The 27,951-nt window shown below is 36.9% G+C and overlaps 1 long non-coding RNA gene across 4 annotated transcripts; it reads left to right on the top strand.

Moving 5' to 3' along the window:
• Positions 1-207: 207 nt before the first annotated feature.
• On the top strand, positions 208-27,951 carry LOC135086270 (uncharacterized). Of its 4 annotated transcripts, XR_010260360.1 has the most exons (8): positions 208-247; positions 551-606; positions 9,067-9,332; positions 24,884-24,989; positions 25,267-25,443; positions 25,553-25,676; positions 25,911-26,115; positions 26,864-27,951. It is a non-coding gene; the product is annotated as an uncharacterized LOC135086270 (long non-coding RNA). The 4 variants fall into 4 exon arrangements; XR_010260359.1 differs by lacking the exon at positions 9,067-9,332; XR_010260361.1 differs by lacking the exons at positions 208-247; positions 551-606; positions 9,067-9,332 and adding an exon at positions 8,758-8,775.

Raw genomic sequence — 27,951 nt, 5'->3', positions numbered from 1 at the left:
GCGATTGCCTAAAACCCTAAATCTTTATTTTCAAAACAGAAATATATTTTTTTACTGTTCCAGGTGAAATAGGTTGGTGACCAATAGGTTAAACACCACCAAACAAAAGTTGTCTATGGTCATAAGTTTTGTAGGCAAAAAAAGTTTGCCTCTTCCTCCTTGAGAGTTTGAGTGAGACATTTCGCGCTCATTCACTCACTTCCGCCACCCTCTCGGTCGCAACTGTTTTGCATCTTGTTTCATCGCGGTAAGTTATGTGTAAATATTATTAAAATTACTATCCATAGGTTTGTCAAATAATAAAATACTATTGTACAAATCAATTTTGATGATATATCAACTTAATTGTTTCTTTTCATCGTTCCGTTAGTGTAGGCATCATTTTTGTTGAAGGGGACGCCATTGTAAAACAAATGAAATAATGTTAAACAAACAACTTTTTATGGTTTAAAACTTTTAAAAGTGTAATGATCGAAGTTTTAAGTGTATTTTAGGTTCTTCAGTGCCATAATTTGTGGTTCTTTAGTTCATTAAATGTGTATAATTGCAGTTTCACGATGCCCCGCTTCAACTACGATTCCACCACGGCCGTCTGCATCGCCACGGGTAAGTCTTTTATAGTCTTATTTGTTCTTCTTTCCATTATTTTCTGTGTTTAGGTCCTTTGGTTCGTTAAAAATATACTATGTTTGGCTTTGATGAATAGTTATGGACCGCCATTTTTCTTCTTTTATAATTGACTTGGCAATGGTGTTGTAGGTAGTTCATAACTGCATAAGATCTAGCTTTTTCAAGTCAATAACTTCACACATTATCTAAATATGGTTGACAAGGGCGTAGCCCCTTATTCTATTTGCCAAGTTATTTAAATTACTTACACCTACCTACAATCATGGACCTATAAAAAAAGGTCCATGCCTAACAGTAAATAGTTAATAACACGTAAGAAATCTTTATATTTTGAAACATGTCAATTCTACACAAGGTACTTGTATTAATAATGTCCTAACAGGCAAGTTATCATTTCATTGTTGATGAACATAAATTCACATTATCTATCAATAAAAGTTATTTAGATCTTCTTACTCTGAGATGGTTTTCATATGAATAGTTATGTAAAATAATTTTACATGTAGGATTATTTACTGTTGAAATTGGTGTTACATTAGGTATTTAAAATACACAAGTAAGCATAACTTTAGTTCTTATTATAAACAAAGCATTTATTGAATCACATCTAATTTAATTAATGTTTCAGTGCAGTTAAAATAATTGATTTGCTCTGAAATCAAATCAATAATAAGAACTTGATTGAATCCTTCTCAAATATTGGTAGGTAATATCAATGCAGTTTAAATATTATTTGAAAACCTTCAGATTTGCAATAGGATTATTTGCATTTGATACTACTTAAATATATCCTGCGCTTGTTATATTTGTATTTATTTATCAATATTTTCAATTTAGTGCGTTGAATTCTGATTTGACATTCATCTTACTAGGTATAGGTACTTTTTTTTGAACTTGTATATGTCTGGATCTGACCATAATATCTAGCCTTTTATAAATCAAGATTAATAATGATATTAATTATAATTTACCTACTTGAATAGTGGTATTAATAACATTTAATTTTTATCTCTTGTCATAAATTAATTAAATTCAAATAGATGTGCACCAATTGATTGAAGTTATCAATATTCATCATGTTTGAAATTGGTCCTATATCTACTTAGATTATTAATCTAAGGTCCTATAATATTTTTCATTTTTACAGAAACATAAATTCTAAATTTCTTTTGATTCATATTATTACTAATTTAATTTAGGTATGTTTGATAAGCAGAAATTAGGTAGGTAGGTACCTACTTATTGTCTCAATGGGGTTAGGTAAGCCTGTTATTTGAATTTGCATTAGTTTTATTTTAGGAAATATTGTATCAATGCAATGCATTTTTTAGGTAGGATTAGCCTAATAAAATTACTTGTTGTAATATGAACTTACTGCAAAATGGTACAGTTACAGTAAAATAGGTTAGTACTAATTTGTATAATCATTGATTTCCATCATTACATACCTTAACTGGTAGGCATTTGTTTTTAATACAATTTACTGTTTTCTTTAGTGATTTGGATACATTACCTACCTACTTAAGTAGGTAATGTTGTTGTTCAATTATAATAAAATTTCAAACTTTTGTTTACATTAAACTTCTTATTACTATTAGCACTAGCTGCTATTAATTGTATGAGTTTGGATTTTTGGTTTAGGTAGGTCTCTATAGGTAGGTAGGTATATCTACTTTTAAATTTAATTTAATTTCTTTTATTTATTAGTTAATAACAAACTTAATTTCAATTACCAAAACAATAAAAGTAATTAATCAGGTAGGCATTGTAAAATTTATCACTTGTTCATTGCATAACCATTTATAACTGAATATGAATTTATTTGACCCTTTATTTTCAGAAAATTTGTTGGCACTATAGTTTGTCATTTTGTTTTCTGTGTGTACCTCAAAATTAGCATGATTGATATTGCTTTAAGGTGATGTTCTAATGCCTTGTCAAAATGCTTTAGATATTTTAGCGGAGAGTGTTAGAAGATAATGAAAGTATTTTTATAATATTACATAACTGAGTTGAAAATTAGCATTAATTATGTGACCAATCTTTTAATTATCTTCCCTGTGTCATATAAATCTATAACACTTTTTATCATTCAATTTAGATACTGAAGTTGCATTCTTTACACGTTTATATTTTACTAGCGGCCGCCCGCGACTTCGTACGCGTGAATCCCGTTTTTCCCGCTAATTCCCGTTCCCGTGGGAATTTCGGGAATTCCTTTCTTAGTGCACCTCTACGGTACCTAAGCTACGTCCCTTCCAAATTTCAAGTGCCTACGTTTAGCCGTTTAGGCTGTGCGTTGATCTGTCAGTCAGTCAGTCAGTTTCTCCTTTTATATATTTAGATGACAATAATTTTAAGAGAAGATTGACTTGAATCTTTTTACAGTTTTTGTTATTTTTGTCTTGATAAGGTATCAACATAATTATTATCTGAAAATAAAGAAACCACCTGCATTTTGTATTTCAAAGCAAATTACTTTCTTTTAAATTATGTAGATATTCGTAATGCATAATAAGCGCGACTTCATTGTCAATCAGACTATTTTTAATTATTAATTTCTGGTAAAGGATTGTCCCATCAAGGCGATGCACGGTATAAAGGTAATAATGCACAGTGTGTAGCCATGTCAGCATGTGCATCCGCTTTGTCAGTTATTAAAAATCGGGCCGTGTTTGATGTTGCGGATATCAATACTATTCTTCAGTATGGTGATTTACTTTACTTGCAGTGCAAACCTCGGGACCACGTTTTCTTATTACCAGACGAATTGCCAAATGATTATCGAGTAGGGAACTTCGCGATTAAAATTAATGCAATGGAACCCAACTGGATTGAGAACGGCCTTTTTCCAGCTTCACTGCGCGATGTTGATGTTGCAACATTGCAGTTAGTTAATATTTTGCGCGACCGTGTATTCACTCGCGAACGTATCGATACTCGGGATAGTTACTTGTTCACCGGGAACAATTATACGGTTTCGTTTTGGAAATTTGGCAACAAATTTTATTTATTTAATAGCCATGCGGTTGGCATCAATAATAAATTTAATCATCGGGACGAAACTCAAAATAAGGCGCGTTTGTTTTGTTGCCAAAATTTAGAAGATCTCGCAAAATTACTGTTCATAGGACATGCGTATACCTCGGCGGAATATTCTATACATAAATTAACTGTAGTAAATTTTGCGCAAAACTTAGATCCCGTCGTCCCACTCGAGCCACGCGACGCGAAATTAACAACGTTGAAACCTGTCGTAGTCCTTGAAAAAGTTGAGTTAGAATCAATAGACATTGCACCGGTGCAATCAACCAAACGAGGTCGACCCAAAAAAAAGAGATCATCTAAATCTAAAGTAGATTCTTCCGCACCGAAAAAATCTAAATTAATTAATGAAAAATTAAAACCAGTTGTGGTTCTTGAAAGAGTAAATTTAACTGCGTTAAAAATTGCCCATGATGCGAAACCTTTGTCCGTCAGTACTACACATTCTGATGTCAAATTGAAATTAAAGCCAGTCGTTGTAATTGATCGGGTCGATTTAAATAGCGGTCGGGTTAGTAACGTAACGTCAACCAAAACCCTTAGACACCGAGAGGCTGTTAAACGATATGCTGCCCAGAACCCCACTGTTCATAGGGACGCGGTTAAAAAGTACTCACAAAAAAATCCCTCGGTTAATAGGGACGCGGTTACACGATACTCTCAAAACAATCCCTCCGTTAACAGGGACGCGGTTCAACGGTACGTTCAAAAAAATCCCTCCGTTCACAGGGACGCGGTTAAACGGTACGCGCAAAATAATCCCTCGGTTAATAGGGAAGCGGTAAAACGGTATTCGCAACAAAATCCGGAAGTTAATAAAGAAGCGTCACAACAATATAATGTAGTAAACAGAAATTTAGAACCCGCGTTGCGTAATTCCAATATTTTGATCGGGCAAAAACAAAACGACGATTTAGATTCCATTCAGACTCATTCTTTTAAAAAAATGTCTTTAAATGACAGTCACAGATGTCCTCAATGTCAGGCGCGAATTTTTGTTGAGGAAAAAGGTAGAGTCAAGTGGTGTTGTGGTTCTGGAGCATATAATGTTCAAAATTTACCGCCGTTAACCGAAGAGTTCTATTCCCACCCAGCTTTTCTTCTAAGACCGCGAGCTTTCAATAATTTGTTTTCGTTTAGCGCATTAGGCGTTTCTCATGGTTTTCATCAACCAAATTCCGGTGTGTCTTTCTTAAAAATTCAGGGCCGAACTTACCATCGCGTTTTTGATTTAGCTTACACTGACACATATAATCCTATCGGTATGTACATTTACGACGAAAGGGAAAGGACAGCTGTAAGCCAAAATTTAGACATGGAGGTAGTTCGCTGCATTACCAATTTTATGCATAATGTTAGTCCGTACATAGATTGTTTTAAACGTTTAAGTCAGGAGCCTTCCGAGGAGGCACATTTGATATTTGAACCCACGTCGCGACGCTCCCATGGTAATATTTTAGGAGACATGCCAATCGGTTCGGAAATAGCCGCAATTCTGAGCACAGAACGCGAACGCTATATTCCTAAAGCTATAGTCATATGGCGCATAGGTGCTCGAAAACCGCACACTGTAGACATTTTACATCCGCTGTATGAAACTTTCCAATATCCTTTGCTGTATCCACACGGTAATCCCGGTTGGTTACCGAATAGACTCGATAACAACGGCGTAAAACTAACACAAAATAAATACGTCCGTTGTTTGTTGCTATCTGAGCCGCGGTTTTCAGAGTTGAGCAGACTTTCTGAGGAATGGATAGTAGATATGTTTTGTAGAATTTCAGAGGAACGACTTAGGTACATTTTTAACATGCAGAATCATTCCTCAGATGCTGCTCTTAGATCTGCTCCCCTTCAGGAAGTAGAAAACTCGGTAGAAATTAGTAACCAGATAGCAGCAGATGAAACCATACGGGGAGAGGGCGGTGTTGTGCCGGGACGTGTCTATCTGCCCAATACATTTACTGGAGGTCCACGGTATATGAAAACTAAATATATGGATGCGATTGCACTGGTCAATAGACTGGGCACTCCATCATACTTTTTAACGATGACATGCAATCCAAAGTGGCCCGAGATCCAACAATCTACTCCACAAGGACAAAGGCCTAATCCTTTAATTTGTGCGAGAGTTTTTAACTTGAAACTCGCACAACTTTTAAAAGACCTTAGAACTGGTGCTTGGTTTGGTAGATGTATGTATATTATGCATGTCATAGAGTTTCAAAAACGAGGACTGCCCCATGCCCACATTTGTTTTAGAATCGAAGGGGGTGGTCCCATACAAAATTTTGAAATCGATCAATTTGTAAGGGCAGATATCCCTCCTCCTTCTGAGGCAGGTGGTAGATTACGCAAGGCTGTGCTTGATCACATGATACACGGCCCATGTGGACCTCCACATAGAACAGATTTGCCATGTTGGGATACTAAAAAAATGAAATGCACAAAGTATTTCCCCAAATCTGAAACGGCTGTAACTTACTGCGATGACAAAGGTTTTGTTCATTTACGCCGTGATAGTAAAAACCAAGCCACGATTAAATTTAGAAATAGAGACGTAACGGTTAGTGATTTGTGGGTCGTTCCGTACAATGCCGCTCTTCTCCTCAAGTATGACTGTCACATAAATTTATTGGCATATTCCGCACGCGCGATCGTCAAATATTTATTCAAATACATGACCAAAGGTCCTGACGAATCGCGCGTTACTGTCGTTCCCGATTCAGATAAAAACAATGAAATCGAGCAGTATGTCACCAAACGTTACCTTGGTTCTTGCGAAGCGACGTGGCGCATTTTAGAGTTTGACGTAACAGCTCGCGAACCGAACGTAAAGCAGCTCGCCGTACACCTTGAGGGCCAACAATCCATCTTTTTCAAGCCGGGAACCGAAGCAGATGCCGCGCGCCGCGCTCATTCGGACTTAATAACTTATTTTAAAAGGCCTCTCGGTGAACAGTTTGATAACATAACGTATTTAGATTTTTACGAGCGGTTTATTGTACATTCACGACGTCCCACCACAAAAAATGTAGAAATCTTTGAATTGAGCAATAATAAATTTTTGACAAGACGGCAAAGGGGCGAATTAGTATCGCGTTTATTCTGGGTCGCGCCAAATAGAGGTGAATTATTTTACTTGCGTCTACTTTTAGCGTCTCAGCCGTGTCGTAGTTACGACGATTTATATAAACTTGGTGGTCCATTGTGCAAAACTTTCCAGGAAGCTGCGAAAGCTCTCGGGATCGCGGACGATGAAGCGGAGTATGAGATTGCTATGCAGGAAGCATCTACATTTTTGACTGGACCACGGCTGCGTAGCTTTTTCGTACTCTTAGCTGTGAACGGGGTTAGGGTCGTTTCTTTGTGGGATAAGTACAAACATTTAATTGGTCAGGATTTTTTGCAGCGTTTATCCGATGACGCAGAAAAAGCGTACAAACTTTGTCTCGTCCAAATCGACCGGTTATTGCGTAAACATGGGACATCCCTTGTCGAGCAAGGGTTACCGGGCGTTATAGACGATTCGACCGAAGTAGGCCGCGAGCGCGTCGAATATAATCGCGACGAGTTAAACACGTTCGTGAGTAGCTGGCTACCAAAATTATCCCCCGACCAAAACCTCGTGTTTAGTTATATTCACACTCTCCTGAGTGACAGCGAGTTCCGAAACTCTAACAATACTGCCATTTTCATTGACGGGCCTGCCGGAACAGGTAAAACTTTGCTTTTAAATGTAATTGCTGCACACGCACGCGGAAATTCAGGAATTGTCTTGTGTACGGCGAGTTCAGGTATCGCGGCGCAAAATTACGTAGGCGGCATTACGGCACATAGCATGTTTAAATTCCCCCTCAACCCCGTAGATGATCTTGGTTACTGGAGCATTACCAATGGTTCGCAGCGCGCTGAGCTTGTTCGACAAGCTGACGTTATTATTTACGACGAAGCCCCTATGGCTCACAAATATTTAATTCACCTGCTTGATAGGTCTCTCCGCGATTTGATGAAGTGTAACAGGCTTTTTGGTGGGAAAATCGTAATTTTCGCAGGAGATTTCCGTCAGATACCTCCTGTCGTAGTAAAAGCTAAAAGTAACTCTGACGTAATCAATTGTTCAGTCAAGTCCTCACCGATTTGGGAACAAATTAAAATTTTCAACTTGAGCACTTCCCAACGTAACAGAGACGACCCAGAGTATTCTGACTTTTTATTAAAACTGGGATCGAATCAATTGCCGGTTCAAACTGTAAAGGTAAATCGTTCAATTTTAAATTTAGTAGATTTAACTTCCCACCTTTCTTATGTTACAGATTTGAACGATTTAATAGATTTTGTTTTTTCACATGTTGTCATTGTTGAACCGGACACGTGTGCTGGTCGAGCAATACTCACCACACACAATCAAAACGTTAGGGAAATTAATTCCATAGTATTAGATAGAGTAGAGTCGGAACCGTTACACTTTTATTCAATCGATAAAGTCCTTTCCGATAACGCGGACGATATATTTTTAGGCGCGGACGCGTTAAATAAACTGCAGCCAAAGGGTGTTCCAGAACATGATCTAACACTAAAAGTAGGATGCGTGTGCATGATAATCCGCAATCTTAGTTTTTCAGACCGACTGGTCAATGGCACAAAAGTTATCGTCGTGAAAACTACGCCGCGCATAATAACCGTTCGCAAGCCAGGCGAAACAAACGAATTTTTGATTCCGCGTATCTTGTTTAAAGCTCCAATCGAACCGGACAGCCCCATCGAAATGACGCGACGGCAATTCCCCTTAGCTCTGTGTTATGCCATGACTGTTCATAAGAGTCAGGGGCAGACTATAAATCGGGTAGGCGTAGACTTGCGGTCGGACGTGTTCAGTCATGGCCAATTGTACGTAGCGTTAGGTCGGGTCCAAGAAAAATCGGATATCAAAATTTTAGTTTCACGCGATAAATTAGTCGACGATAAACTTTTGCTTAATAATGTAGTGTACCCGCAGCTTCTTTAGATTACTTTTTTTATATATTTTTTTATTTTTACGCAGTTTCTCGGAAAGTGTAAATATAATTCACCTCATCAATCAATTGACAATTCTTTTGTGTAAATATATTTTAAAATCAATTAAAATCAAGCTGACACGCCTATACACGTGCATTATTTATTTATTTTTGCTTTTTTATACTCATTTCGCATGAATTCAAAATTTGGTGGTTTTTGTTTGGGCATGTTGGTTTTGTGTATATGAGTTATGCGTGTGTGGTGGTGTGAGTGGAGATAGTGAAGTATCGGGGGAATGGGCTATGTTAAATATCATCTCTACACTGTAGGGGTGGATCGGTATAGCGTCGTCACTTGGAGTATAAATCCATTTACATTGGTGTTTGATTTTAGAATAGGAGCTTTCTCGGTCAACCAAATTGAAGAAGAGATGTTATGATATCGCTGAAGGGCGAACTGAAGGATAGACGTGGACGACTGTTGGGGGGACACGCCAGCCTGTGGGCTGATGTTGCTGATGCTGTGGGAAACACCGGCGGACGTCTTGGGGAAGGTAACGACATCGAAGCGAAGAGTGTGGAGTTCGACAGCCGCATAGCTGCGGGCGTGAAGTTGAGGGGGAAGAGACCGGAGAGAAGATGCAGGGGTGACGAATCAAGGTAAGGTTAATAACCGCTTGATAATGTCCCACTTGTGCCAATTGAATGCCTCAGCGTCGACGGAATGTCAGGAAGTCTAGGTACAAGTACGAGTATGCCAATATAACAAACATATGCATGGTTCCGGAGGCAACGAGCAATGGGTGTGTTGATTTTTTGTTAGTTATATGCCGTTTTAAGCGTAACTGAACGGAATTGTTCTTACCAGCATATAATGGATATCGTATAACTGTCATTTTGTAAAAGTAAGCTTCAACCAAACCAACGCGTGCAAATCACCATCGCCGACGCGATCATAGGCGAATGACAGGTCACACGACCAGTCATTGGCCTATGATCGCGCCGGCGATGGCAATCTGCACGCGTTGGTTTGGTTGAAGCTGAAATAATGTACAGGGGTAGCCTTTTTTTTCGCATTACTTGAATAAGCAATGCACGCTGCGTCGTAGGTTACACTGAAGAACATAGGTACTTTTATAGATATAGAAAGTGCTTTAAACGGTTATGTGGAGAGTAGGTTTTCGAGGGAGCACATATAATATTTGAACCCATGCAATGACCGTGACGTAATGAATATGTCCGTTTGTTTCTTGCTATCTAAACCGCGGTTTTCCGATTTTTTTTATATTGTATGTAAAAAAATACAGTTGGCTTTAGGGATGGTCAATGGGGCCACTCTTGCCGCAACTTGACCTATTTTTAATACTATGTTGCATAAATTAGTAATAAAACATAATGACAATAAAGTGATCCCCTCCATTGTCAAGATTATCTTCAGTCTGAATTGTTATTTTTATTAAATTAAAAAGAAAGATCTTGAATTTGTCATTCTCACTAAAATGTCTCTAAAATATGATCGAGTGAAGCGATGGCTGGCTCATCCGTCATGTCTGTAAACAGGCGCTGCCTTCGGGGACTGGTCAAACCAAGTTGTCCAGATTTTTACGCTTTTAATTTTGAATGGGGTGATGTTATAGCATTACTTTGCCACAGTTCCCATAGATAGTCAAAAATATTTTTGGTTACTTTAGTGTCAAAACAGTCATATTATTGGCAATGAAACATTACACGATTGGAAGGGATCCTCTTCAATCTTATTGTGTTTAAGTTTTTTCAGTCTGAATTATTATTATCATTAGAATATGAAAAAAGATATCTTGGATTTGTCATTCTCACTAAAATGTCTCTGGGGTGGTGGCGTGGTGAGGCGGGTCGTTACATTCTCTAAAATATGATCGAGTGAAGCGATGGCTGGCTCATCCGTCATGTCTGTGAACAGGCGCTGCCTTCGGGGACTGGTCAAACCAAGTTGTCCAGATTTTTACGCTTTTAATTTTGGATGGGGTGATGTTATAGCATTACTTTGCCACAGTTCCCATAGATAGTCAAAAATATTTTTGGTTACTTTAGTGTCAAAACAGTCACATTATTGGCAATGAAACATTACACGATTGGAAGGGATCCTCTTCAATCTTATTGTGTTTAAGTTTTTTCAGTCTGAATTATTACTATCATTAGAATATGAAAAAAGATATCTTGGATTTGTCATTCTCACTAAAATGTCTCTGGGGTGGTGGCGTGGTGAGGCGGGTCGTTACATTCTCTAAAATATGATCGAGTGAAGCGATGGCTGGCTCATCCGTCATGTCTGTGAACAGGCGCTGCCTTCGGGGACTGGTCAAACCAAGTTGTCCAGATTCCTATGCTTTTAATTTTTAATAGGGTGATGTTATAATATTACTTTGCCACGGTTCCCATAGATAGTCAAAAATATTTTTGGTTACTTTAGTGTCAAAACAGTCACATTATTGGCAATGAAACATTACACGATTGGAAGGGATCCTCTTCAATCTTATTGTGTTTAAGTTTTTTCAGTCTGAATTATTACTATCATTAGAATATGAAAAAAGATATCTTGGATTTGTCATTCTCACTAAAATGTCTCTGGGGTGGTGGCGTGGTGAGGCGGGTCGTTACATTCTCTAAAATATGATCGAGTGAAGCGATGGCTGGCTCATCCGTCATGTCTGTGAACAGGCGCTGCCTTCGGGGACTGGTCAAACCAAGTTGTCCAGATTTTAACGCTTTTAATTTTGAATGGGGTGATGTTATAGCATTACTTTGCCACAGTTCCCATAGATAGTCAAAAATATTTTTGGTTACTTTAGTGTCAAAACAGTCACATTATTGGCAATGAAACATTACACGATTGGAAGGGATCCTCTTCAATCTTATTGTGTTTAAGTTTTTTCAGTCTGAATTATTACTATCATTAGAATATGAAAAAAGATATCTTGGATTTGTCATTCTCACTAAAATGTCTCTGGGGTGGTGGCGTGGTGAGGCGGGTCGTTACATTCTCTAAAATATGATCGAGTGAAGCGATGGCTGGCTCATCCGTCATGTCTGTGAACAGGCGCTGCCTTCGGGGACTGGTCAAACCAAGTTGTCCAGATTCCTATGCTTTTAATTTTTAATAGGGTGATGTTATAATATTACTTTGCCACAGTTCCCATAGATAGTCAAAAATATTTTTGGTTACTTTAGTGTCAAAACAGTCACATTATTGGCAATGAAACATTACACGATTGGAAGGGATCCTCTTCAATCTTATTGTGTTTAAGTTTTTTCAGTCTGAATTATAACTATCATTAGAATATGAAAAAAGATATCTTGGATTTGTCATTCTCACTAAAATGTCTCTGGGGTGGTGGCGTGGTGAGGCGGGTCGTTACATTCTCTAAAATATGATCGAGTGAAGCGATGGCTGGCTCATCCGTCATGTCTGTGAACAGGCGCTGCCTTCGGGGACTGGTCAAACCAAGTTGTCCAGATTTTAACGCTTTTAATTTTGAATGGGTTGATGTTATAGTATTACTTTGCCACAGTTTCCATAGATAGTCAAAAATATTTTTGGTTACTTTAGTGTCAAAACAGTCACATTATTGGCAATGAAACATTACACGATTGGAAGGGATCCTCTTCAATCTTATTGTGTTTAAGTTTTTTCAGTCTGAATTATAACTATCATTAGAATATGAAAAAAGATATCTTGGATTTGTCATTCTCACTAAAATGTCTCTGGGGTGGTGGCGTGGTGAGGCGGGTCGTTACATTCTCTAAAATATGATCGAGTGAAGCGATGGCTGGCTCATCCGTCATGTCTGTGAACAGGCGCTGCCTTCGGGGACTGGTCAAACCAAGTTGTCCAGATTCCTATGCTTTTAATTTTTAATAGGGTGATGTTATAATATTACTTTGCCACGGTTCCCATAGATAGTCAAAAATATTTTTGGTTACTTTAGTGTCAAAACAGTCACATTATTGGCAATGAAACATTACACGATTGGAAGGGATCCTCTTCAATCTTATTGTGTTTAAGTTTTTTCAGTCTGAATTATTACTATCATTAGAATATGAAAAAAGATATCTTGGATTTGTCATTCTCACTAAAATGTCTCTGGGGTGGTGGCGTGGTGAGGCGGGTCGTTACATTCTCTAAAATATGATCGAGTGAAGCGATGGCTGGCTCATCCGTCATGTCTGTGAACAGGCGCTGCCTTCGGGGACTGGTCAAACCAAGTTGTCCAGATTCCTATGCTTTTAATTTTTAATAGGGTGATGTTATAATATTACTTTGCCACGGTTCCCATAGATAGTCAAAAATATTTTTGGTTACTTTAGTGTCAAAACAGTCACATTATTGGCAATGAAACATTACACGATTGGAAGGGATCCTCTTCAATCTTATTGTGTTTAAGTTTTTTCAGTCTGAATTATTACTATCATTAGAATATGAAAAAAGATATCTTGGATTTGTCATTCTCACTAAAATGTCTCTGGGGTGGTGGCGTGGTGAGGCGGGTCGTTACATTCTCTAAAATATGATCGAGTGAAGCGATGGCTGGCTCATCCGTCATGTCTGTGAACAGGCGCTGCCTTCGGGGACTGGTCAAACCAAGTTGTCCAGATTTTAACGCTTTTAATTTTGAATGGGGTGATGTTATAGCATTACTTTGCCACAGTTCCCATAGATAGTCAAAAATATTTTTGGTTACTTTAGTGTCAAAACAGTCACATTATTGGCAATGAAACATTACACGATTGGAAGGGATCCTCTTCAATCTTATTGTGTTTAAGTTTTTTCAGTCTGAATTATTACTATCATTAGAATATGAAAAAAGATATCTTGGATTTGTCATTCTCACTAAAATGTCTCTGGGGTGGTGGCGTGGTGAGGCGGGTCGTTACATTCTCTAAAATATGATCGAGTGAAGCGATGGCTGGCTCATCCGTCATGTCTGTGAACAGGCGCTGCCTTCGGGGACTGGTCAAACCAAGTTGTCCAGATTCCTATGCTTTTAATTTTTAATAGGGTGATGTTATAATATTACTTTGCCACGGTTCCCATAGATAGTCAAAAATATTTTTGGTTACTTTAGTGTCAAAACAGTCACATTATTGGCAATGAAACATTACACGATTGGAAGGGATCCTCTTCAATCTTATTGTGTTTAAGTTTTTTCAGTCTGAATTATTACTATCATTAGAATATGAAAAAAGATATCTTGGATTTGTCATTCTCACTAAAATGTCTCTGGGGTGGTGGCGTGGTGAGGCGGGTCGTTACATTCTCTAAAATATGATCGAGTGAAGCGATGGCTGGCTCATCCGTCATGTCTGTGAACAGGCGCTGCCTTCGGGGACTGGTCAAACCAAGTTGTCCAGATTCCTATGCTTTTAATTTTTAATAGGGTGATGTTATAATATTACTTTGCCACGGTTCCCATAGATAGTCAAAAATATTTTTGGTTACTTTAGTGTCAAAACAGTCACATTATTGGCAATGAAACATTACACGATTGGAAGGGATCCTCTTCAATCTTATTGTGTTTAAGTTTTTTCAGTCTGAATTATTACTATCATTAGAATATGAAAAAAGATATCTTGGATTTGTCATTCTCACTAAAATGTCTCTGGGGTGGTGGCGTGGTGAGGCGGGTCGTTACATTCTCTAAAATATGATCGAGTGAAGCGATGGCTGGCTCATCCGTCATGTCTGTGAACAGGCGCTGCCTTCGGGGACTGGTCAAACCAAGTTGTCCAGATTCCTATGCTTTTAATTTTTAATAGGGTGATGTTATAATATTACTTTGCCACGGTTCCCATAGATAGTCAAAAATATTTTTGGTTACTTTAGTGTCAAAACAGTCACATTATTGGCAATGAAACATTACACGATTGGAAGGGATCCTCTTCAATCTTATTGTGTTTAAGTTTTTTCAGTCTGAATTATAACTATCATTAGAATATGAAAAAAGATATCTTGGATTTGTCATTCTCACTAAAATGTCTCTGGGGTGGTGGCGTGGTGAGGCGGGTCGTTACATTCTCTAAAATATGATCGAGTGAAGCGATGGCTGGCTCATCCGTCATGTCTGTGAACAGGCGCTGCCTTCGGGGACTGGTCAAACCAAGTTGTCCAGATTTTAACGCTTTTAATTTTGAATGGGGTGATGTTATAGCATTACTTTGCCACAGTTCCCATAGATAGTCAAAAATATTTTTGGTTACTTTAGTGTCAAAACAGTCACATTATTGGCAATGAAACATTACACGATTGGAAGGGATCCTCTTCAATCTTATTGTGTTTAAGTTTTTTCAGTCTGAATTATTACTATCATTAGAATATGAAAAAAGATATCTTGGATTTGTCATTCTCACTAAAATGTCTCTGGGGTGGTGGCGTGGTGAGGCGGGTCGTTACATTCTCTAAAATATGATCGAGTGAAGCGATGGCTGGCTCATCCGTCATGTCTGTGAACAGGCGCTGCCTTCGGGGACTGGTCAAACCAAGTTGTCCAGATTCCTATGCTTTTAATTTTTAATAGGGTGATGTTATAATATTACTTTGCCACGGTTCCCATAGATAGTCAAAAATATTTTTGGTTACTTTAGTGTCAAAACAGTCACATTATTGGCAATGAAACATTACACGATTGGAAGGGATCCTCTTCAATCTTATTGTGTTTAAGTTTTTTCAGTCTGAATTATTACTATCATTAGAATATGAAAAAAGATATCTTGGATTTGTCATTCTCACTAAAATGTCTCTGGGGTGGTGGCGTGGTGAGGCGGGTCGTTACATTCTCTAAAATATGATCGAGTGAAGCGATGGCTGGCTCATCCGTCATGTCTGTGAACAGGCGCTGCCTTCGGGGACTGGTCAAACCAAGTTGTCCAGATTCCTATGCTTTTAATTTTTAATAGGGTGATGTTATAATATTACTTTGCCACGGTTCCCATAGATAGTCAAAAATATTTTTGGTTACTTTAGTGTCAAAACAGTCACATTATTGGCAATGAAACATTACACGATTGGAAGGGATCCTCTTCAATCTTATTGTGTTTAAGTTTTTTCAGTCTGAATTATTACTATCATTAGAATATGAAAAAAGATATCTTGGATTTGTCATTCTCACTAAAATGTCTCTGGGGTGGTGGCGTGGTGAGGCGGGTCGTTACATTCTCTAAAATATGATCGAGTGAAGCGATGGCTGGCTCATCCGTCATGTCTGTGAACAGGCGCTGCCTTCGGGGACTGGTCAAACCAAGTTGTCCAGATTCCTATGCTTTTAATTTTTAATAGGGTGATGTTATAATATTACTTTGCCACGGTTCCCATAGATAGTCAAAAATATTTTTGGTTACTTTAGTGTCAAAACAGTCACATTATTGGCAATGAAACATTACACGATTGGAAGGGATCCTCTTCAATCTTATTGTGTTTAAGTTTTTTCAGTCTGAATTATTACTATCATTAGAATATGAAAAAAGATATCTTGGATTTGTCATTCTCACTAAAATGTCTCTGGGGTGGTGGCGTGGTGAGGCGGGTCGTTACATTCTCTAAAATATGATCGAGTGAAGCGATGGCTGGCTCATCCGTCATGTCTGTGAACAGGCGCTGCCTTCGGGGACTGGTCAAACCAAGTTGTCCAGATTTTAACGCTTTTAATTTTGAATGGGGTGATGTTATAGCATTACTTTGCCACAGTTCCCATAGATAGTCAAAAATATTTTTGGTTACTTTAGTGTCAAAACAGTCACATTATTGGCAATGAAACATTACACGATTGGAAGGGATCCTCTTCAATCTTATTGTGTTTAAGTTTTTTCAGTCTGAATTATTACTATCATTAGAATATGAAAAAAGATATCTTGGATTTGTCATTCTCACTAAAATGTCTCTGGGGTGGTGGCGTGGTGAGGCGGGTCGTTACATTCTCTAAAATATGATCGAGTGAAGCGATGGCTGGCTCATCCGTCATGTCTGTGAACAGGCGCTGCCTTCGGGGACTGGTCAAACCAAGTTGTCCAGATTCCTATGCTTTTAATTTTTAATAGGGTGATGTTATAATATTACTTTGCCACGGTTCCCATAGATAGTCAAAAATATTTTTGGTTACTTTAGTGTCAAAACAGTCACATTATTGGCAATGAAACATTACACGATTGGAAGGGATCCTCTTCAATCTTATTGTGTTTAAGTTTTTTCAGTCTGAATTATTACTATCATTAGAATATGAAAAAAGATATCTTGGATTTGTCATTCTCACTAAAATGTCTCTGGGGTGGTGGCGTGGTGAGGCGGGTCGTTACATTCTCTAAAATATGATCGAGTGAAGCGATGGCTGGCTCATCCGTCATGTCTGTGAACAGGCGCTGCCTTCGGGGACTGGTCAAACCAAGTTGTCCAGATTTTTACGCTTTTAATTTTGAATGGGGTGATGTTATAGTATTACTTTGCCACAGTTCCCATAGCATAGATAGTCAAAAATATTTTTGGTTACTTTAGTGTCAAAACAGTCACATTATTGGTAATAACACATTACACGATTGAAAGGGATCCTCTTCAATCTTATTGTGTTTGAGTTTTTTCAGTCTGAATTATTACTATCATTAGAATATGAAAAAAAAATATCTTGGATTTGTCATTCTCACTAAAATGTCTCTGGGGTGGTGGCGTGGTGAGGCGGGTCGTTACATTCTCTAAAATATGATCGAGTGAAGCGATGGCTGGCTCATCCGTCATGTCTGTGAACAGGCGCTGCCTTCGGGGACTGGTCAAACCAAGTTGTCCAGATTTTTACGCTTTTAATTTTGAATGGGGTGATGTTATAGTATTACTTTGCCACAGTTCCCATAGCATAGATAGTCAAAAATATTTTTGGTTACTTTAGTGTCAAAACAGTCACATTATTGGTAATAAAACATTACACGATTGGAAAGGATCCTCTTCAATCTTATTGTGTTTAAGTTGTTTCAGTCTGAATTATTACTATCATTAGAATATGAAAAAAGATATCTTGGATTTGTCATTCTCACTAAAATGTCTCTGGGGTGGTGGCGTGGTGAGGCGGGTCGTTACATTCTCTAAAATATGATCGAGTGAAGCGATGGCTGGCTCATCCGTCATGTCTGTGAACAGGCGCTGCCTTCGGGGACTGGTCAAACCAAGTTGTCCAGATTTTTACGCTTTTAATTTTGAATGGGGTGATGTTATAGTATTACTTTACCACAGTTCCCATAGCATAGATAGTCAAAAATATTTTTGGTTACTTTAGTGTCAAAACAGTCACATTATTGGTAATAAAATATTACACGATTGGAAAGGATCCTCTTCAATCTTATTGTGTTTAAGTTGTTTCAGTCTGAATTATTACTATCATTAGAATATGAAAAAAGATATCTTGGATTTGTCATTCTCACTAAAATGTCTCTGGGGTGGTGGCGTGGTGAGGCGGGTCGTTACATTCTCTAAAATATGATCGAGTGAAGCGATGGCTGGCTCATCCGTCATGTCTGTGAACAGGCGCTGCCTTCGGGGACTGGTCAAACCAAGTTGTCCAGATTTTTACGCTTTTAATTTTGAATGGGGTGATGTTATAGTATTACTTTGCCACAGTTCCCATAGCATAGATAGTCAAAAATATTTTTGGTTACTTTAGTGTCAAAACAGTCACATTATTGGTAATAACACATTACACGATTGAAAGGGATCCTCTTCAATCTTATTGTGTTTAAGTTTTTTCAGTCTGAATTATTACTACCATTAGAATATGAAAAAAGATATCTTGGATTTGTCATTCTCACTAAAATGTCTCTGGGGTGGTGGCATGGTTAACTAATATTAGTAATTTACCAGTATAATTTAAGTTAATGCAGTGTAATAAATAGGTTAAGGTGCGGCGAGGCTGGCGCTCGGGCCCCTATGCCACCTTTTTTTTCAACCGACTTCAAAAAAAGGAGGAGGTTCTCAATTCGACTCGTATGTTTTTTTTTCTATGTTTGTTACGCGATAACTTCGCCAATTATGAACCGATTTGAACAAATCTTTTTTCGGCGTATAGGTAATACCTCAAGGGTGGAAAATTGGGGATGAACTTTTTTATACGCAATATCTCCGCCGATTTTAAACCAATTTGAACGATAATTTTGTTGTTAAATAGGTATTATCAAAAGGGTGGTTTCATGCAAATTTAAAGAAAATATTTCACCTCCTAGGGTGGAAAATTGGGGATGAACTTTTTATACGCAATATCTCCGCCGATTATGAACCAATTTGAACGATTATTTTTTTGTTGAATAGATATTATTTGTGTTCACGCATTTGAAGTCGGTTTTTTTTTTTAAAGTTATATTGATATTATTACATTTAGAAATAAACATTTCATAAACTTATTTGTTACGATTTAATAGTAATCGCGTCGGTATCCTTCCGTTTGGCCAAATTACTTTTCGCCAAATTTCGCTTCGCAAACAACTTATCGCCAATGTTTCATTTCCCAAATAAACTTTTAGCAACTGTTACTTTTCAACCAACTTCAAAAAAGGAGGAGGTTCTCAATTCGACCCGTATATTTTTTTTCTATGTTTGTTACGCGATAACTCCGTCAATTATGAACCGATTTTAACAAATCTTTTTTCGGCGTATAGGTAATACCTCAAGGGTGGTCCCATTTAAATTTAATAATAGAAAAAACAACCCCTAAGGGTGGAAAATTGGGGATGAACTTTTTTATACGCAATATCTCCGCCGATTATAAATCAATTTGAACAATTATTTTTTTGTTGAATAGGTATTATCAAAATGGTGGTTTCATGCGAATTTGAAGAAAATATTTCACCCCCAAGGGTGGAAAATTGGGGATGAACTTTTTTATACGCAATATTTTTAATTTTTAGTTTTTTTTTGTGTTCACGCATTTGAAGTCGGTTTTATTTTTTTTTAAAGTTATTATCGCACCACCTTTGCTGAAGGTTCTTTTACAGACATCTGGAAGGTAGGTAGACTATTGGTCCTCCCGAAGGGAAACGGTAAGCTTCTCTCTGACCCGAAGGCCTATAGGCCTATTACTCTTTTGCCAATCCTGGGTAAGATCCTGGAGCGCGTCATCATCTCCTGCGCTCCCTGCTTGCACCGACATATATCTGACGCTCAGCACGGTTTCACCCGTGGCCGGTCTACGGTCACGGCGCTCAAGTTCATTAACTCGATCACCGAGAACAGTACTGCGTCATACGTGCAGCTGATCTTCCTGGACATCTCCGGTGCTTTTGACAACGCGTGGTGGCCGATGATTTTGTTGAAGGCCAAACAGACCGGAGCTCCACCTAATATCTTCAGGTCATTGGTTAGTTACTTTACAGACCGGCGTGTGGGCCTCTATGTAGGGGCTCAAACGTCGTGGAAGCGCAGTACCATGGGATGTCCTTAGGGATCAATGTTGGGCCCGACACTTTGGAACCTCCTGCTCAACGACCTCCTGATGCTGCCGTGTCCTGAGTGGGTACACGTAATAGCGTACGCAGACGATGTGACGATCGCAATCGCTTGGTGTGACCCTCGACGAGGCTAGGTCCTATGTGCCGCATGCGAAATTGATTGATTTACAAGCTGCCAATGGTTTTGGCAAGACGTCATGGGGCGTGAGATACCCCGCCCTAAGTGTGCTGTACGCAGGCATTTATATGGCCACGATGACATACGCTGCGGCCGTATGGTACCGATGCTCGTCGATTTTTGTAATGAGAAAGGTGGTTGGAGGGAATCGATTTTTGTAATGAGAAAGGTGGTTGGAGGGAATACTCAGCGACCGGCGCTCATTTTACTCACGAAGGCTTACAGGTCGTGCAGCACGGCAAGGTTACCTGTAAGTCTCTCGTGCAGGACGACTTGCGGAGGAGGGAATCCAACTGGCCCCCAGGGAGCGCCGGGAATTGAAGCGCACCATTAGAGAGGATGCCGTGGCCTTTTGGCAGGAGCGGTGGGATGCGATAATTCATTTGGTCATATTATCATTTGGCAAAATTTTACTTGTTCAAGTTTTTTTATGGCAAATTTTTGTATAGCAAATGTTTTTTGCCAAATATCCAAATAATTTGATTGATCAAATTAACACTTCATATACTTACCCACAAATCAAAGCATAAGGCACATGATCATAGTTTTCTTAAACAATAATTTTAATAATAAAATTGTATGTTTGCAAAAAGTAGGTATTGCAGAAAATAGTGGGTTAGGTTAGGTTAGAACAGTGACCATTAACGCGCGAAGGCGAGCGCAGCGTGCCGCGGTAGCGGCCGCCGAGCGCCAGAATCACCTCTTGTTAATGAATATTTCGATAAAAAGAATGAAATAAGTTGTTTGCGATGTGATAATTTGGGAAACGTTTTTGGCCAAACATTAGTAATCCAATCACGTCATATTATTAGTTACTGCACGTTATGGCTGCAGAAGATTTAAACAAGATTTTTGGCGAGAAAATCAATTTTCGCAGGACATATCCGGTTAAATATCCGTGTTGTAGTTAAAGCTAGAACTAACTCTGACATTAAACTGTTAATAATTAAAATCCTAAACACTTCTTAACGTATTTTGTTGCATGGAGTATTCAGTTTTTTTATGAATACTGGGTTTTAATCAATATTTAACGAATACATAATAGTCCAAAACCAAATGATATAAAGATTTTTTAACAATTTTACAAGAAATTGTTTTTTTTTTATAACTAAAAACATTTAAAACATAACGTTGCTTTTCTTGTTATACATTTAGGACATACTTTTTTAATTCGAATCGACACTATACGAATAGTTATAGCCTGACCAAGAACATAAAAACCCTGGCATAGAGGCGCGTCAATTGCATTTGATAGTGCAACACTGAGTACAGTCGTACCTGTGTTAAATTAATAGGCTAACTTTATGTATCAGGATTACAGGCTAATTTGATATTTTCATAAATTAACGAAAAAATATTATTATAGGTAACCTGGTTTAAATAAATTAAATGAAACCATCAATCGAGCTATTATAGTAGGATTTATTTTATTATTCATCAATAATCAAATTCAGAACTTGAATATTCAACTGCAATGTCTGCTCATGAACGCTTCAAACTCGGTACTTCTTTCCCAATTCCATAAAATTCAACACTTAGAAAGTGACAAAAAACTTTAAAATAGGTAGTTGAAACAAACCACAGCTAATTTTCATAGTGGACTGTACTATACGATAAACATGTCAGTCAATTTGACAACCTTTGTTGGAAACATTATTCAATGAAAATATTGTCCGAACCTTTGGTATTTCTCTTCGACAAATACTTTAACACATTGTGAACCACTTTTCTTTCACGACTATAAAAAGATTTTAGCAATTTCATTTACAAAATCAATTGCGCACATTTAAAATAAAGTTTGTTTACACTTTGACAGCAATAGACTGACATGCAAGGTGACATGTCAATGAAGTTTTCAGTTACTGTTGCCATTAAAAGAAATTAGTACCATTAGTTTTCCGCAACATGGCGAGGGTTTTTATGTTCCTGGTCAGGCTTATAAAAGGAATTCATATTTTTAATCACATTTAAGTCATAAATGTTGCTACACAACAAATAATATTTTTTATTAATTAGTACCTGTCTTTGTTAATAATATTAAAATTTGCAATAACTTAATATAAAACCAAAAACTTTTTTCTCTTAATGTGTACATATTAACTATAAATTAATAATGAATATTGACTACCACCTACCTATAATGTTTTTATTGTAATTCAGTTTGTTATGTTTGTTAGCTTATTCACATATTACAGAATAGTACTTTTTAATAATTTCATTTATTTAAACAATAAGAATTTTGTTTTGGGTGCACTGTTTTTAATGTCCTACGTAGGTACATATTTTATGTTCGTCCATTTTAACCTAACAATGAAATTGTGATAAAAATGGGTCTCATTTTGAGAACTGCTGTCTGTTCCCTCGCTAAATATTATCCTAATTACCTCATGTCTTTGAAGTTAAAATTAATAATTTATCAGTTTCAACTACTCTGTTCAATATTTTCCTCCTTCTTCTCTCGTTGATGAGATAGATGTGCGACGGATCTCGAGCACTGTAGGTCGTAGGTGTTAAAACATCCTATCGCTTGTCTTGCTGAAGACAAGTGAGCATTGGATATCGACTACACCGTTTGTTTTTATTTGGGTTTTCACTTCTTTTGTACCGAATGTTTACTATATTTTCAGTTTAGAATTTTCTTATGGTATTGTTATTTTATTACCATTATTCTTTCACTTTCTTAATATTAAAGTTACTCCTTTTATTTACAAGTTTGTTGTTGCTATCATGCATGAGGTAATTTTATTGTTGAGAGGGTTTTCATAATGGACGTGACATTTTCTTTCTTTGCCAGGAATTGCTACTTGATCATTTTCATAAAATTAACAATAACTAAAAGTTGTTAAAATTTGAGTATTCTTGAAATAAATAAGTAACGTTATGTTTTAAGTGTAACTTGCTATTTTTTAGAATGTTTATTCTTGTTAATTAATATTTAAGTACTATTTAAAATTACAAATAAATAAATTTTGACTTTGTTTTTGTAACCGTTTATAACACTTTATATACCTTTAAAAGTACCTGTTTTTTAGTGAGACCTATGATGTATTTGCAATGTTTATTTAAGAAATGCGAAAAAAGGCTACAGTTACATTATTAATTTTACAAAATGACAATTATACGACGATCCTTATTATGCTGGTGAGAACAATTTCGTTCAGTTTCGCTTATGACGGCATTAACTAACTACATTTGAACACATCCATTGCTCATTGCTTTCTGAACCACGTGTTGTTTGTTATATTGACATACTCGTACTTGTACCTGGACACCCTGATATTCCGTCGACGCTGAGGTGTTTGATTGACACCCGGGACATTATCGACCGGTTATTTTCTCTGCCCTGATTCGTTAACCCTGCATCTTCCCTCCGCTCGACCTCTTCAACTTTATGCTCGTGCTGTGTTGGCTGTCGCCTTCACACTCTTCGCTTCGTTGGCGTCACCCTCTCTGAGGCGTCTGCCTGTGTCACCCACGTGGATCAGTGACGTCCCCTGCAGGCTGGGGGTGTCGTCCTAACAGTCTTCCCCTGTCAATCAGTTCGTTCAGTCAGCGGTATCATTCTCTCTTCCTTCGTTTGGTTGGCTGAGGAGGCTCCTGTTCCGAATCAGGCGCTAATGTCATGGTGATTCCAAAGTGATTACGTTATATTCCGATATACCACTCTTACAGTAATGGGGTGATATTTTTCATATTCCATTTCACTTTGCTTTCCCATCTTCTCTTACATTACTGCACACGTAAACACTCATCATATACAATATCGGCTTACCCGGGCAAATCTATCAAATTTTGGATTCATTTCAGTAGCTGCTTTGCAATTGCTTGCTGCTTTAAAATGCTTGCGCTGCTTTGGCTTAGAATTCATTCATATTCATATTATTTATTTGCTAACTAATTGTAGCTAGAAGATCGAATTCGCCCAGTAGGGCGATCTAACTACATGAAATGGTTTTTATTTAAAATAGAAAGACCCGTGTCTTTCTATGTGTCTAGGTATGTCTTGACGCGATATTTATGAATGAGTTACATTATGTACTCACTGCTTGACGTTTAGTTATAATGGGTGGGACGCGAATGATTAAAATCAGTTTTTAATGTTATACATTTCATGTAGGTAGATGGGGAGTAGAAGGGAGAGTGCATAACAAAACTAATCTTACTAACCATTGGCTTGCCTTTAATTAATTATAAGATCAAATTAATGTTATGGTACTATCCCATGTGCCAACCTCACCTGCTCGCGCCAACAGCCGGCTGTTGGCGGCAGCGGCGTGGCTCACCGCGAGAGTGAGACGCTCCGCTGCGGTGCTCCCTGCTGTCTTACTGACGAGGCTCTGGCTTTAACTAATATTTATGGCTGTCTTTTACTAACATTGTATGTCATGTTATAGAGCTTGCAGATGGACTAACCAGGCTGGCAGTGTGTGGCAGCTAACTTGTTTATAAATGTGGAAACATCTCATTCACACAAAACACAGATGAGCCGTGCAATGCTTTGATGTGTCTCTAATTATACATCGATGTAAACTCTAACAATGCATAGCCAAATATAAATCTAATTTTAATATGTTTTATATTACAGATGACAAACGATTTATTAGTAATATCACTGTTTATATCTTATCTGGATAAGATACTCAATTAGACATCAAGATGACTGTCACTCGTACACTCAAAAGATACTAAGAGTAAGTATTAAAAATATTAATAAAATTATTATTTAATTTATAAAAAGACTAGCTTTTGCCCACGGCTTCACCGGCGTGAAATTTTGTTTGTCACAGATCGTCATAAATTATAGCCTATGTGTTATTCTGGGTTATAAACAATAATACTGTTGTAAAGTTTCGTCAAAATCCGTTCAGTAGTTTTTGCGTGAAAAAGTAACAGACATCCAAATTTTCGCATTTCTAATATGTATTAGTATTTTAATCTGTACTACATATTTTATATTAATTATTTCAGGTATAGAAGCCAAAAGAGAAACTTCAGTGATGCAAAAGTTAAAATTGCTACGATGGTGCTCACCACATGTACTCGCAAGTCAAGTTCCTCAAGATGAAGCATTAATAACGCAGCCCTGACAAAATAATGCAAATTTGAAGAATTCATAAACATAAAAAGAACTAACTACTAATTAAGGTACCTAAACGCAACTTCAATCTTCAGATTTATATTTATATAAATTATACAATTATAATTGTCTTATTACATTTCACTATTAATAATACTAATATGCCATCTATTTCAGGTATAGACTAGAAGAAATAATAAAAATTAAAATGTAATATAATACTTAGCTACCTACGTTTCGCTACTTCATACTGAACTGAACCGGAGCCTGACAATGCACCACACGACCTTTTTCTGATTATGTAAGTAAAACAATTTTACAACTCAATCGCAATAATCAATAGTAAGTGTTAAGATACCATAAACATTAAGCTTGGACATATCTTTGGAGTACTCAGCCAGTGTTCTTTTTTCTTTTCACCAACTGTCGTTAGGTCATATAACCTCTCTACTGGCAGGTGTTCACGCGCGCCTACTACCTTTGTTTAAAGGCATTTTTTTTATAAAAAATACTTTTATCAAAATTTAACCAACAGGTAAAACGGCATGAATAGAATAGAATTGATCACATCTCACAAGGAAGGAGGAGTGATATGGCGATATCATATTTTCTTGGCGAAGAAGAAATTACTGTCTCAATGCGTAAAATATTACTCTACGAAGCAAGAAGGCTAAGAATGAAGAAAGAAAAGAAGGCAAAACATAAACGCAAGACGCAAATAGTAGTTCACGACACGACAAGTAAGTGTACCTAACATTATTACGCTAAACGACCAAGAAATATGAGATAAGTAATAGGCTAGATGACAAAATTTCAATTATTTGTCCATCAGACAGATAATTAGAAAACATTAGACTCATATTTTTTATTTTCTTTTATAATTAAATAATAACAGTGCTACATCGAGTTGAAATGGCGCGATACGTCACGCTTGAGTAGAATTTTTACTCAAAAGTGACGTCACGCGACATTTCAACTCAATTTAATACTGTATATTCGATTATAGAAAAAAAATACGAGTCTAATATTTTCTATCTGTCTGACGGACTAAATATAATTTTGATTTCATTTACCCAGTCATCATCCCTATTGTATATTATTGCAAATCCATTTCCGAGACATGTTCAATATTATTCTTATAAAATGAATTCTATGCATAATTTCATACCCATAACACAAGCATATTAATTGCTTACTTTGGGGCTAGATGGCGCTGTGTAAGATTGTCCAAAGATATTTATTTATTTAAAGATATTTATACTTAATTTGAAATCTTATTTTAAACGCAAATGTCACACAATAAATGCTTGCCGCATTTTATTTAGATGCCACTTTAACTAATAATTAGGTATTATGTGATAATACTACCACGCATCCACTTACCTCTATGTTGTCATTTCTTAATTACCTAAAGTCCTTTTTGCGAATAAAATATAAGAGAATGAAATCATTAAAACGAAATAATTACAACTGTCTTTTTATTTCCAGGTTCATCAGTATCATGGAATTATCGACATTGGACTTGAAATCTCAGTTGCAGTTCCGGTATTGGATTGACGACAGCAGTCAACTATCGATGAACACTGATTTGAAGATGCTTGACGTTCTACAGAGGAAGCAAGAAAATAACAATTAGAGATATTTACAGATTAAAAGTTAAAACATAGTAGTTATGCACTTTTATTCAAATTAATATTGTTTACTGATCAGTAATAATACCATAACCCAATACTTGTAGCGGCTTATGCTGAACCTCATCATGGCTCTTTTGTTTTTTTTTTTCTTTATTTTTCATTTTCTAATATTAATTTAGTGAACATAAAATGCCAGCTACTCGGATATGTAGGTGACTTGGGACTGATTTTTTAATCGTTGAATATCTGCTGAAGAATAAACATTTTGACATATCTTATACTATTCTTCAGTTAAAAGTTCTACGACGATTGAGAAATCGGCCCATAAGTTTTTTTTAAACTGAGGTGGAATTGTGTAAAGCAATCGTTATCATTTGACAGTTACGTACGTAACATAACGTACGATAATTATTCTGTCAAACGCTTTAACTGATTTTATCGTACGTTATGAACTGTCAAATGATTACGATTGCTTTACACAATTCCATCTCTGATCCAGATTATTTTTTATATTTTCATTTGTATAGGAAAATGTAACATAATCATTTAGCCAATGTCAATTTGCATTCATATTATAAATAAATATTGCACTTGAAATTATGATTACATAATATTTTGGAATTAAACATATCTTAGCTAAGTAAAACTACTCGAATTTCAATATCATTGGAATTTAATATTTTTCGCTTATATTAAAATCGTAGCTTGATCCAGTCATTCTAGATAACTTAGATTTTTAAATCCGACTGTCAGCACTGAAGCTACATGTAGCACTTTTTTTACTTATAAGCTTATGTCTTTTTATTTAATGTACTAAATGATAGATCAATTACGAAAGTAGATTGCTCCTTTACAGAAACATAGTAATATTACAGTCAAATGTATGCTTTCAAAAGTTGTAGAATAATTGTTTAATCATTATAAATATACTATTTGAAGCAA

Source organism: Ostrinia nubilalis, chromosome W, assembly GCF_963855985.1.
Source record: "Ostrinia nubilalis chromosome W, ilOstNubi1.1, whole genome shotgun sequence".
NCBI classification, from domain to species: domain Eukaryota; kingdom Metazoa; phylum Arthropoda; class Insecta; order Lepidoptera; family Crambidae; genus Ostrinia; species Ostrinia nubilalis.
The sequence above is the reverse complement of the archived record's forward strand: the minus strand, read 5'-3'. Positions and strand labels throughout refer to the sequence as shown.